Source organism: Camelus dromedarius, chromosome 9, assembly GCF_036321535.1.
Source record: "Camelus dromedarius isolate mCamDro1 chromosome 9, mCamDro1.pat, whole genome shotgun sequence".
In the NCBI taxonomy this organism is placed as follows: domain Eukaryota; kingdom Metazoa; phylum Chordata; class Mammalia; order Artiodactyla; family Camelidae; genus Camelus; species Camelus dromedarius.
In genome coordinates, this window is record NC_087444.1 from 36,068,938 (window position 1) to 36,083,355 (window position 14,418).

The 14,418-nt window shown below is 44.2% G+C and overlaps 1 non-coding gene across 1 annotated transcript; it reads left to right on the plus strand.

The window, feature by feature from the left end:
• Positions 1–2,426: 2,426 nt before the first annotated feature.
• On the plus strand, positions 2,427–2,496 carry TRNAG-ACC (transfer RNA glycine (anticodon ACC)). Its single transcript has one exon. It is a non-coding gene; the product is annotated as a tRNA-Gly (tRNA).
• Positions 2,497–14,418: the final 11,922 nt, after the last annotated feature.

Genomic DNA, 14,418 nt, shown 5'->3' on the forward strand with positions numbered 1-14,418 from the left:
TATAGCTTGGTGATAGAGCCCATGACTAGCATTCATGAGGTCCTGAGTTCAATCCCCTGTACTTCCACTAAAAAAGTAAATAAACCTACTTACCTCCCCACCAAAAAAAAAAAAGAAAAAAAGAAAAAAAAAATATATATATATATATCAGAGTCAAGAATAAGCACTATGTGCAAAGCACTGTGCCTTTACCTTCATTTTCTCATTTATCTTCCTAACCACCCTCTGAAGTACATAATGCTGAGGCCCAGAGAGAAGTGACTTACTCAAAATCACACAGCATGAGTATATTGTACAGCATAGGGAAATATAGCCATTATTTTTATAATAACTTTAAATGGAGTATAATCTATAAAAATACTGAATCATGTTACACACCTGAAATGAATATAATATTGTAAATCAACTATACTTCAATTAAAAAAAAATCACACAGAATGAGATCTGCTAACTTCTGTTTTAGAGAACAGTGTTGCTGAAAACAACCCAAAATGCTAGATGGACCACAAAAAAATCCTTCTTAAAAAGCACCGAAGAACTGGCAAGAGAGAAAGGAATAGGTCAAAATTAAAGGAGAGGCAAGAACCTAGAAAAGTAAGGAGTACCAGTCATGTTGGCTCTGTGGGTGTTTGCAGATACAGGTATATGTGAATCTCAGTGTGAATGGCCTTGATGGGCAATGTGGACAAATTTTAAAACCTAGTTTCCTCCACAAGTGGGCAATCTACCAGGAACCCTCCTAGATTAAGCTAGCCCCCTACAAGGACTCACCTCCAAGGGAATGCAGAAGAAGTGGGGTGGGGATGTCCCTGAGAAGCTATAACCACAAGCTAGCCTTCATACAGAGTAGCTGCCCTAATCCACATCACTGATGGTCAAAAAGCCTCAAGTCATGAATTTAGTTCAAAGCATTCCCGGACTACTGTTACCCTGAGGTACCTGGCAGAAGGACAGGTAAGCCCTCTCTGGAGGAAGGTATCTTCATAATAAATTTTCAAGTACATTTTGAGCAGTACACAAGCCAAAAATAACCAAGCACACAAGGAAACAATAAACAAGAACCAGCAGAGACAACCATCAGCAGACACAGGCGTATATACCTTCAGATAGTGGAATTATCGAGTATAGGTTATAAAACCATCATGCTCACTATGTTTAATGAAATAAAAGACAAGCTTGAAAATATCTGCAGGAAGTAGAAAACTATAAAGAGTCACCTAACCAACTTGAGAAAGAAGCAAATGGAACTTCCAGCAGTGAGAAATACCATAACTGAAATTTTAAAATGCAATGGAAGATTAGATTTAGCTACAGAGGTAATTTGTGAACTGGCAGGTAGATTAAAAATAAGCAACAGAAAACAGCACAGAGAGACCAAAAGACAGAAAATATGGAATAAAGCTTAAGAGACTTGGAAAAGACTGAACTATGGTTAGTTTTAGGAGGAGAGGAGAGAGAAAATGGGGAGAGATAATACTTGGAAGAGATAACTGGCTAAGAATTTTCCAGAAATGATAAGAGATAACATTCACAGATGTTAAGAATCCCAAGGAGGGGGAGGGTATAGCTCAGTGGCAGAGTGCATGCTTAGAGTGCAGGAGGTCCTAAGTTCAATCCCCAGTACCAACATTAAAAAATAATAAATAAATAAATAAACCTAATTATTTACCTCCTTCCAAAAAAGAAAAAAATTTAAAGAAAATAAAGTAAAAAAAAAAAAAGAATCCCAATTTCAACGAGAATTTAAAAAAGAAGAAGAAAAGAAAGAAATACGGCCTTAAACACATAGTAAATTGCAAAAGACACATGAGAGAAAGAGGGAGAGAGAACCAAAGAAAATGTCAATGTGCTCAGACTACAGCCTATTTTATCAATAGGAACAACAGAAGCCAGGAGTGGAAGGGACCTGACATCCCAATTCTTTATTCAGGAAAAATACATTCCATGAATGAGCATAAAACAAACACACTTTCAGACAAACAAGATCTGAGAGAATGTGTAACCAGGGAACTCTTCTTAAAGGATATTATAAAGGATATATGTTAAGCAAAAAGAAAATGATCTCAGTTAAAGATCTGAGATACCAGAAGGCATAAAGAGCCCCCCAAAAGGGGGTAAATATATGAGTAAAGCTGAACAAACATTGGCTGTATAATATAACAAGAATTATAATGCCCTGTGAGCTCATAGTAAAGCCAGGTAGAATTAAAGTACATAACCAAAAAGTTACAGTCAGGAGTGGGTAGAGACAGTTAAGATGTTTTCAAATTTTGTATTACAAAAGAGAAAGGTAAAGTGATGGACTAACTTAAGATCTTGATAAGTATGCATGTGGTAATTTCTAAGAAATCTAAAAGGAAAAAGAGTAAGAAACACAATGTATAATTTTCAATTAATAGAAGAGAAAAAAAGCAATAATGAGGAGAGGGTATAGCTCAGTGGTAGAGCACGTGCTTACCATGCATGAGGTCCTGGGTTCAATCCCCAGTGCTGCCATTAAAAATAAATACATAAATAAATAAACTTAACTACCCCTTACCCACAAAAAAAGACATTAATAAAAAATTATCAATCCAAAAGAGAAATAAACACAAAAAACACGAGAAAAACAGGAAGCACAAAATAGGAGAGTGGATTCAAGATCTCAGTGTGTGTGTGTGTGTGTGTGTGTGTGTGTGGTGAAGCTGGGCTTCATTTCTGGCTCTGCGCAGCTTTGGAAAGTCATCCTCCACCCCAGAGCAACCCCACTGCCTCCTGACACAGCCCCCAGCATTACTTGTCTACTGCACATGTCTGAGCACCTACCAGTGACCCCCCCCCACCCCAACACACACACAATTCTGGGCTCCCTAAGGCAAGAGATTCAGCACCTGGCATGAACAAGGATGCAGGCACACACCATACACACCACAGCAATAACTTTATTTACTCCCCACAGCGGTTTTAACAACTTCCCAATATTACTGATGAGGAAACTGAGGCTTTGAGAAATGAGCTGACTTGCCCAAGGTTGCCCAACTATGAAGCAACAAACCTGGGTCTGTTTGTCTAACTCAGAGGTCATGCCCTTACACATTAAGCTGGCTTTCAAGGATTTTCTTTTTTTGGTGTGGTAGAACACACATAACATAAAATTTACCATCTGACCATTTTTATGTGTTTAATTCAGTGGTATTAAGTATAGCCACACTGTTGTGCAACCATCACCACCACCCATCTCCAAAACTCTTCACCTTACAAAGCTGAAACTCTGTACTGTTAAACAACAACTCCCTTCTCCCCTCCCCCAAGTCCCTGGCAACCACCATTCTACTTTCTGTCTCCTGGCTTTCAAGGTTACGTACCACCTGGTCCCAAGCTGCAGTCTCAGCCTACACTCAGGCAATTCAGTTTTGTCCTCTGAGTGTGCCCGGCATGATCCTAACTTCTTGCCTTTGCTCATGCAGATTCCCTCCTCCTGCACTTTCCTTCTCCACCCCCTACCCTTCAAGTCTCATCCTAAATGTCTCCTCTCCAGGAAGGAGCTCCTGCCTTCAGTAACTGGCAAGGACTTGCATCACACTCAAGGGTGTCCATGTGTCACCTGCCCTGCCTGGTGGAGAGTTTACTGAGAGCTGAGACCATGCCTGGTTCATCCTTCAGCCCCAGAAGTACCCTCTACAGGTGTGCATGTTTTCTGAATTCTTTAAATCCAGTTCAAGCAGACAGATAGAAGCTGCACACAAACAGATCCTTTCCCGGGCAGCACAGTCTGAGGGACGGGGCAAGTTCTCCTGGAGCCTGGCACCCAGAGCATTCCTGCCCTCTCATGTGTGAAGCAATGGAGAGGTATCTGTGGGCAGGGATACTCCTGGGTGATATAGGGGCTGGTTCAGAATCAGGACCACTCTGCTGGGGCGCCTCATTTCCCTTGCCTTCAGAGATGAACGCAAGCTTCTATTAACCCCAAGCCTCCAGCCCTGAGAGCAATATGCACCTCTGTGCCGCCATGGCCTGGTTCCTTTCCAGAATTTATAGGAAAACTATAAATGGCAGCTGGTAAGCCTCCCACTTTCCTTCTAAGACTCGAACCCGGGCAAATCAAATGGAAGCAATCCATGTCAATTTGGTGCTGTACGGATGATGCCAGGTGCTGAGGAGATAATGATGGAACGAGGAAGGATCAGAACTGTCCATGACCAGGAAGAGCTGACAATCTAGGTGGGGAGATACAACACATGGGAAAGCTATGCCAAGGGAAATGAGATGAGGCTGAATTACCAGTTTCAGGCCATAGTGGGAGAGGTTCTACAAGACTGAGCCTCAGAGAGAGCTTAGCACAAGGCAGCCAGGCCTGAGGGTGCCAGGGCAGGAATAGACCCGTCAAGCTCAGAGAATCTGGGACCTGAGCTGATTCTCAGGTGACTGAGTGCAGGGGCACTCCTGCATGGAAAGCTGAGGGACAGAAAGAAAGGTGTAGACCAGGTAAAGGGTATGGGTGTCCCTGAGGTAGACAGAGGGCTGATAAAAGGGAGGTTGGGGGGGAAAGGTCAAGGTAGAAAATGGGCCAGACTGAGAACACCAGGCTGAGAAACTTGGGTCTTCATAGAGACAGTGAGGCTTCTTGGAGGGCCTGATGTATGCAGGAGGGACATCAGCCAGCCCCGACCTCCTGTCCTCCACAGACTCAGTGATGTGAACTGACCCCTGATCCCTACAGAAGCACTGCCTTTCCAGACCCAACAAAAGGCAGAACTAAAAATAAAGCCTAGATCCATTTGAAAACCTCTCCCAAATCTAATTCTTTGATTTGCATCCAAGACCTTAAATATATCCTTTAAAACCCTTCATTCATTGCAGTTGCTTTTCTTTGAAACCAGAAAATAATATGGGGCTGCAGTTTGTCTCGTTGGCAGGAAAATTCCACATGCAACTTGTAGCATTTACAGGGTGGGAACTGCTGCCCTGGGAGTAGGAGGTCTGAGTCTGGGTCTTTTCCGGACCTAGGAATCATGGCTCACTGTGAGGAGCCATTTGGGTGACTTTGGGCGGGTCACTGGATCTTATGAAACCTCAGTTTGCTCACTCCTGATATGAAGATAACAACACATGCTCCAAATCAGGAAGGCTGCCTACCTTCCATGCACATGGTTTTCTGTAATGCCAACATGGATGTTAGGCTAGTGGGATTCCAGCTGGTTTTTAGAACTATAAGAGCCAAGTTCTTTCTCCCAGTGGGGAGTTGCAGACCCTTTGGCTGTCACTAGAAGAGACAGATATCTGGGAAGGCAAATTGTCACCAGCACTAAACAGCCATCAACAGTGGAATGGCCTCAAAGGGACGCTGTTCTGGTCTTTGCCGCCATGATCAATGCCAGATAGGGGTGCTCCAGGGCATCCAGAGCAGCGGAGAAGGAGGGTGGTGTCCCCATCAAGTGCTTGAGTCTGCAGCAGGAGGTCAGAGGCTTAATAGCTTAGAAGACATCAAAGACTGGAATAGTTTGGCTTCATGAAGAGCTGGCGATGGAAGTGTGGTAGGGAAAAGACAGAATACTGACCCAGAGCACCAGGAATCTTGGAAGAAAATGGCTGGACCCAGATCCTTACCTCATACTATATACAAAAATTAAAATGGATCACTGACTTAAATGTAAGAACTAAAACTATAAAATGACTGAAGAAATTCTTTGTGGCCTTAGATCTGGCAAAGATTTCCTAAATAGTACACAAAAAGCACAAGCTCTAGAAGACAAAAATCAATACACTGATCTAAAAATTTTCATCAAGAATTAAAACTGTTGTGCTTCAAAATACACTATTACAAAAATGAAAAGGTAAGCCACAGACTAGGAGAAAATATTTGCAGACTGTATATCCACCAAAAGGCATACACACACACACACACACATACAAGTACACATATATATATGTATATACATAAATTTCTTAACAAGTAAGTATAAACTTTAGTCTCCTTCTGTATATTTCAACATAGTTTTTACCTTCTGCCATTTTACCATAGAAATTGCCAATAAATTTCAGTGGGGAATATAATATATTTGGATATATATTTGAAATACAAACCTTTTAGTGGACATATAGTTTGCAAATATTTTTATATAATACATAACCTATAAAATATATTACCAAATATTATATATTATTTTAATGTATACTATAAATTATATTATAATTATTTGATATGCTATATTAATATAAACAACCCAGATTTTAAAATGGGCAAAGAATTTGAAGAGACACTTCACCAAAGAAATTACATGGATGGAAAGTAAACACATGAAAAAATACCCAACATCATTAGTTATTAGGGAAATCAGATTAAAGCAACAATGAGATACATTGACACATCCACTAGAATGGCTAAAATTTAAAAGGCTGACCATATCAAGTGTTGACAAGGATACGGAGAGACTGTAACTCTCATACACTGCTGATGGGAATGTAAAATGATTCAACCACTTTGGAAAACAGTTTGGCAGGTTTTTAAAATTTTTTTTCAAGTTAAACTTACATCTGGCATATGAGCCAGTTATTCCCTGTCCAAGCACTTACCCAAGAGAAATAAAAGCATATATTCACACCAAGATTTGTAGATGAAACTTCATAGAAGCTATATTTGTAGTAGCTCCAAACTAGAAACAACTCAAAGGTTCATCCACAGATGCATGGATACACAAATTATGGTACATCCATATGATGGACTACTATTTGGCAATATAAAAAGGAATAAACTATCCATACATGCAACAATGTGGATGAACCCTAAAACAATGAAGTTAAGTGAAAGAAGGTAGACAAAAAAGTATACATACTATCTGATTGCACATACATCAAATTCTAGAAAATGTAAGCTGATCTATAGTGACTGATAGCAGATGGTAGTTGGCTAAGTGGTATAGGAGGGGCAGGAAGGAGAGAATTCAAAGGGGTACAAGGCAAAGAGTGATGAATATGTTCATTGTTTTGATTCTGGTGATGGTTTCACAGGGGTAGGCATACGCCAAACTCATCAAATTGTAAACTTTAAATATGTGTGGTTTACTGTACATTAATTATACATCAATAAAGCTGTTCAAAAGGAGGAGGAGGAAGGATGGCGGTCCCCTTGGTGGAGACCAGTCACTCCTCTGATCTCCTGATTGGGTGCAGGTATGGGTGTGGGGTTTATCTACAGTATCTGTGTCTCTTTTGCCATTCAGGTGTTCTTTACCTACTCTGCTGCATCTCCCTCAGCTGTTCCAGATTTCTTGAAGGCAGGGCAGTGCTTTCTGCATCAAGCCTCTCCTGTTAAGGATAAGGAAGATGACGATGACAGAGCAGTCCTCAGCAGAGGGTTGGTCTATCACTGGGACCAGTGGTGATCATGTCAGAGTCCTGGAGGAGTCCACCTAACCGGGTATAGCATGTGGACTGCTGTCATTCCTGCCTTGTTTTAGGAGTGTGCAGCAACTCACTCGGGGAGTACTTCCAACATTGCTGCAAAACTGGATAAGGCAGAGGTAAGATGCTGAGCCATGTTTGGCTCCTGAAGGAACTGAACCACCAGGGCTTATTGTTCAGGTCAGGGCTGTCAGACAAGATGGTTATTACATAACCTATGGTGAGTTGTGAAATTCTGGGGCCAGGAAGCCAATGCTATGTGCAAGGTACTCCTCCATAAATTGGCTGAACCCAGATTCCAATCTTTACCATGCTGACCTGATTGAAATCTCCATGGTCCTGTGCTCAGACTGTTGTTCTGGCCGAAGCACCCAGAAAGTGATGACCTTGCTAAGTCACATTCTTAGCCCTCTCCCCTCTAGATGCCAAGCCAGCAATCTTTCATGTCAGCAAGTCTTGACTTTCTGAGGGCGAAACACTCAACTTGACATGAAGGAGTTAATTCTATTGCATTCAAGCACCACAAGGGCGGGCAGTGGCAGTGGTTCCCACAGATTTGTGTAAACCAAAGTATGGACTTGACTGAGAATGAAATACTCCACCCTGCTGTGGGTCCTGCCAACAACTATGATCTGCCCTCACTCCTTGTGGATTTTCCTTGACCATATCAGCTTCACTAAAGGAAAGCTTGATTCAAAAAGCCAACCACAAAATGAACATACATGTTGGGATTCCTACTTACATGACTACAGGAAAACCTGTTTCCTCTACTCACAATACTTCTGACACCAAATGTGTAGGGTTTTCCCTCACATTAACCAATTCTGGAGTTAGGGCAGACCCCAAAGGTTAAGGGCTCAGTCCCACAAGATAACCTGCCTTCAGATACCAATTGCAAGTAGTGGGTCCCCAGGAGATCCACACTTCTGTCTTACTTGGCTACAAATTGGGGGTTCCCACGACCCCCTCTTCAGGTTCCGTAATTTGCTACATGGCTCACAGAACTCAGGGAAACACTACATTTACTATTAGTGGTTTACGATAAAGGCTACAACTCAAACAGTCAAATGAAAGGGATCCAAAAAGCAAGGTACGCAGAAGGGGCACAGAGTTTCCGTGCCCTCTCCAGGGGCATGACCCTCCCAGCACCTCGATGTGTTCACCAATCTGGCAGCTCTCTGAATCCCTTCACTTAGGATTTTTATGGAGACTCCTTACATAGGCATGATTGATTAAATCATTGGCTTTTGGTGGTTAACTCAATGCCCAGCCCCATCCCAGAGGTTGGGGGCAGGGGTGGGACTGAGAGTTCCAATCCTCTAATCACATGGTTGGTTCCTCTGGCAACCAGTGCCCAGCCTCCAAGAGTCACCTCACTGGCATAAACTCGGGTATGGCTGCAGGGGCTTATATGAGTGACCAAAGATGTTCCTCTCACCCCTATCACTCAGGAAGCTACAAGGGTTTTAGAAACTCTGTGCCTAGAACCAGGGACAAAGACCAGATATATATTTCTTCTCAAAGCAAACCATCATAATGACAAAGGAATTCGTCACCTGATGGGACAGGTGTCCTGGGTGTTCCTGTACATCACACAGTCTCTCATGAGCACCCACAAAATAATCTGGCTTGCAGAAACTGCCAGTGAGTGGATTTTAGGTGAGCCTGAGAAGTAGGCCATCCTCTCCTCTGGGTTCTTCTTTGGCTCCATTTCCTCAGGAAGTTCACCTTGCTTTGAGAAGGGCCAGGCTGCAGTGGGGAAGTGGGGGTAGTGGGGAGAGGGTGTGTGCATTGTAAACAGTCTTAACTTCCTCTCTAGGCCCACTGACCTCCATGGGCACCGCAGACCTTGCTCTCCAGCTCAGGCCAGCATCTACCTCCTCCTCTTGGTCCAATACTCTGTAGACTTAGAACATGGGAGCAACCCCCGCGCCCCAGACACTTCTGACTGAGCTCAGCTCCCCAGTGTGGGAGGGGCCTGCTTTCTAGATCTCTCATCCAGGAAATATCAGATGACAACTCACAGCCTCATCAGGTAACCCAGCAAATCCTCATGATGAATTTTAATTGCAGTCGTGTGCCCAGAATGGCCACCCAAGAGAGCAAGGCAAAACTGAGTGACCTCTCTCCTGACCAAGCTCCTGCACAAGGCTCACATTGGCACAGCACCTGTCTCCCCAAAGCACTTGTGTTTCAACAGAACACAGTCTTCCCAGGAGAGTTCTTGTCCACACTGGCTTGGGGTCACAAGGGCTTGAACAAGTAGGGCACTAAAGCCAACCGCAGAGTCAGATGGAGAAGGACGCAGGGCTCTGCGATCTAAGACCCATTTCAGTGCCCCAGGAACACCTAGTGTTTAACGTGTACCACACACAGATGTGCATCGAAGCAGCACAGGGTGGAGAGACATCAGGGCCCTGACCCAGAGACCACCCACCTCCCTATTTGGAACTCAGACCACTGTTCAAATATTTACTGAGCATCTACTATGTGTTGGCACCAAGGACTCAGTGTTAACAAGATGCACGAGGCCCCTGCCCACACAGTCCACAGCCTCAGCCCTGAAACATAGTCCTGAAAGATCATGGAGTAAGAATAAGGCTGGCCTGATCAGATGCCTAAAGCAGCCCAGGTAGAACTCAGAACTCCATCTCTGAGTGATGCGAGAGAGAACTCAGGACAGGACAGGGCAGGGCCAGACACAGAGCAGAAGCAGCCGACACCTCGGGCAAAAGCAAACAGGTCTGTGTGAATCTCAGGCAAGTTCAGTGAGTGCCAAGAGCATCCAAAGAAAGTCACAGGCCACACCAAGGCCTTTCCTGAAGGCTTCAGGCACTGCTCTTGGTTTCAGCAGGGCAGCTCCACACTAGCCTAGGGCCAGAGGCCCAGGAGTGTGCTGGGAGCAAAAACTGGGCTTGCAGGGAAACAGCAAGGAGGACACAAGTGGGCAGAGCAGCTCAGGAGATGGACCTGAAGGGTGGAAGGAGAGGAGTAGCCTACGACAGCACAGAGGTGACAGTAAAGGATGGGGTAGTGCTGTGTGTCACAGCTTGGGGCAGACTCGTCAGGACTGTAGACCCGTGGCTGCACCTCCCACGCGTTCCCAGCTGACATGCCTCAGAGCCAGAGCCCCTCAGTTGCTGCAGCTGGCCTCCAGTCTCTGTCACTCGCCACTTTCCCTCCAAGCCACCTTTCTCAGGCTTTGGCCTTCTCGGCTGTGTCACCTGTGTCCAGTCTATGCTTACCCAGTCAGAGTTGGACTCCCTTGGTCTGACTCCTGGGTAGCCCCATGTCCAGCTGCCCTCCCCATCCTCTGCCTATTTCAACTCCTACCTGGAATCTATTCAAGATCCCAGGATCTCAAACAAGGATCAAAGAATGAAATCAATTTTGGAGACATATAATCAACTCCCAAGAAGAATGTGGCTCCAAGTTTCCTGATAAATGAGAATGACTCTGAGCAGCCAAAACCCACCAGCCCCACGAGTGCATCTCTAATCAGCTGCAACCACATGGCACACACTGACCAGGGCGAAGGCAGGAAGAAGCCCAGTACTGAGCCGGATTCTGCCACAATTTGCTGTGGGATCCTGGGCAGATCGCTTCTTTCCTGGCCGTAGGTTCCTGATCTGCAAAACCCTCCCTGCCCTGTGTCAGACTGCAGAGGGGTGCCATGCCCACAGAGCACGGCTCACTCTAACTGGGCTGAGCTGTGGGTAAAGGCTGTCGGGGCCGTTCCTCTTCCCCCATCAGAGAAACTGAACTTCCTCTAAACCTCTGTGGCTCGTAGACAGCTCAGTCAGCACAGCACTTCAGGGCCCTGCCTCAGAAAGTGGCCAATTCTCTCCACGTGGCTGGGGGGGGGGGGGCACCAAGGACAGCTGGAAGGAAAACAGAGAAAGGAGAAGCAGAGCAGAGGTGTGTGTCCCTCAGAGAGCATGCGGCTTCCTCCCAGACCACAGGGCTCAGCAGCACCAGGCTCACTGCTGTTCTTAAGAGGGACAGAGTGGCTCGAGCTGGACAGCTTCTGCGGCCTTGGCCAAGTGGCTGGCTGTGCCTTGGTTTCCCCAGCTGTCAAGTAGCTCAGTTGTGAGGATTAAGTAAGGATATGTGTTAAACAAGTGTCATGTAACAAACTCCCCATAAACATAACCTTTCTCCTCGCTCTCCTTCTGTCCCCACTGTCACCTCACCTCCAGGCAGGGCAGGCAGCTGCTCTCAGTCTATCATAAGACAAACTCAGAGCCTGACCCCCAGGCTTAGGGTTAAACAATTAATGAATAGCTATAAAAATGTGTAGCTACATTATGAATAAACAGAAATTTGGGTGCTTTCTTTATAATTTGTTATTTTTTTTCTAGCAAACTCTACCACTAGTTGAACAGAATCCAGTATTTTAGAAAGTTTCAGTGGATAGGAATAGCAAAAAACTATGTTAGCCCACATAACTTTTAAAAAAAAGAAAGAGGAGAAAAAGAAGAAACAAAACTGAAACCAAATTTATTTTTAGAAATGACTTTCTGGGGGCAAATACTTATTTTAAAACAGCAAGAATATTAACGCTTAAACACAAAAAGGATTTCTCCTTCAAAAAGTCTTTTGCTGCTCAGTCTTGAGAAATCCCAGAACTCTTTTCAAATTTTCCATGCTGATCCAAATCCAATTTCAGTACTTTCCACTCATATTGAATGGAATATGAAATTAATTTTTCTATTCTAAATAATATTTGTTGAGAAAATAGTCTTACAATTTTAAAAACAAATTGGCTCAGAAATATTTCAAAGCTAGCTTTCATGCTATTTCTTACCATGTCTCGTTACTGTTTGGGTTGGAGTGTAGTTTTGTTAGTTAAAATTGCCTTTCTTCCACTGGTGATGATCATGTTGATTTTATATTTCACTGGAGTAGACAAGGAGCCACACATTGGATGAGCCAAACAGCTTTAGAAAGAGTTTCCACACTTTTTCCACCGAATAGTTTTAAACATTATTTTGGCACCTGAAACCAAAGTGATATGTCTATAACTGTAGGGAACAAAAATACTGTTTGTTTTTTTTAAAAAAATACTATTTAAGAAACAAAGAGAACTAAAAAAAAGAATCAGGTCAAGTGACTGAAGCCATGGATGGACAAAGGGAGGCGCATAGACTCCAAACAGACACAAACTTGACAGTTTGGGGATCTTGCAGAAACCACGATGCCCATGCTAATAAAAGTCAACACACACACACTGGGTCCTCCTCTAATCCAGAATATGGCAGGTGCTGGGATCTTGGGCACCTGAGTCTGAGGGGTGTCGCATACAGGGCTGGCTTTATGGGCCAGTGACCAGTGCAGTGGAATGGGGCCCTGCACTTCTGATTTAATGCTCTACAGTGGTTGTCTCAAAATCCTTAATAATTTTATCTTTGAGTTTGTGTTTTGTAACTGAAGTCTGACGGGACAACAGCATGCGCCAAGAGCTGGGCACCTTGATTCACTCACTCGAAGTCATGCCTCCCTGGGACAGGTTCCCCGCTGCCTGCCCACCGCTCCCACCCAGTGGCCACACCTGCAGTGGCAGGGGTCTGGCAAGAAAGGTCACAGTTGGGTGTGTGCACCCCAGGCACTCTGAGGTGCTGCACTTGAGCTGTGAGTAACCCTTGTGCCTGAGGAAGCACATTAAATATTAAACAACAAATTAAAAACATTGTTGTAGGTTGAGAGAGAAATTGTGGAAAAAAGAAACAAGGATTTTCCTGCTTTTTGAACAAGAAGTCCCACTTCCCACAAATCATGTAGCTGGCCATGGCAGCAGGCACCCATAGAAGAAATTTCCAATCCTGGAAAAGCTGGAAACAGCCTCACTGTGGAGCGTGGGGACTTCTCCAAGCACGGCTTAAGCAAGAGGACTGGGGCTGTCATCTTTACCTTTGGTTTAACATGTTGGGGACTATGGTGCATGCTGGTGGGCGCGTACACTGGTACAAACTTTGGGAAATCACTTGGCATTCATTAGTAAAGTCCAAGATGTACATACACCCTAGAGAAATTTTGCATGTGTGCACAAGGAGACAAGTATGAGAGTGTTACAGCAGCACTTCAGGAAATATCAAAAAGCTAGGAACAATCTTAATGTTTACTGGAGAATGGGTATGTAGTATGTCAATGCAGTAGAATACTTCAGAGCAATGAAGACAAATGAATTAGAGCTACATGCATCAACAAAGAAGACTCTAGGACATAACATGGAGTACCCTATGGGCTCATAGCCTTCATGAGCCATGCTCTATGTCCCCCAAGTTGGCCAAGTCCTGGAGCAGGAAGTGGATGGCCTCCTGTGGTGAATGTGATAATCACATACAAGACTGGGCTGCACCATAGCCACCAAGGGTCCAATGCCCGAATATCCATTATTAGAAATTTAATCTTCTGGGTCAAGGTTAATGTGCTGTGTTGGGGATCAAAGAGACCGAAAGGTTTCTGGTTCTACAGTACTCTGCTGGGCTGCCACTGGCCACAGCCCAAACTCCTTCACACTAAGAAGCTCATGGAAGGAAGCCAAGACAGGAAGGCTGAGCAGTGGGCCGAGGACAAAATTTGGGGGCATATCAGTATTTCAGGATTGGCGGATGAAGGGAGGTCACAGGAAGCAGCTGGAAAGCATCAAGAGACAAGAAATGTCAATGAAATCACAAGAGTTTTAAGGAGGCATTACAGAAACTGATCACCTATCACAGAGGTAAGTCAGTTCAGGTGAAAATATGTCATTTAATAATTTGACAATTAAAAAGCTGCTGGTGACCTTAGCACGGGCAGTCTTGATGGGGGTAGAGTCCAGACTTGGTGGGGAAATAAAAGAAGCTAACTTTCCAGAAGTTTGTTTAAAGGACAGGGTGGGAGGTGCCAGGGAAGAGAAAGTGAAGTTAAGGTTTTTTCTAGAATTGGAGAGAATTATGTTTGTGTGGTGAAAGAAAGGAAAGGGAAGGATCCAAGAATCAGAGAAAGAGGGTGATTTATTGAACTGGGTCCTGGAAGAAGCAAGAGAGGGTGGGAGGA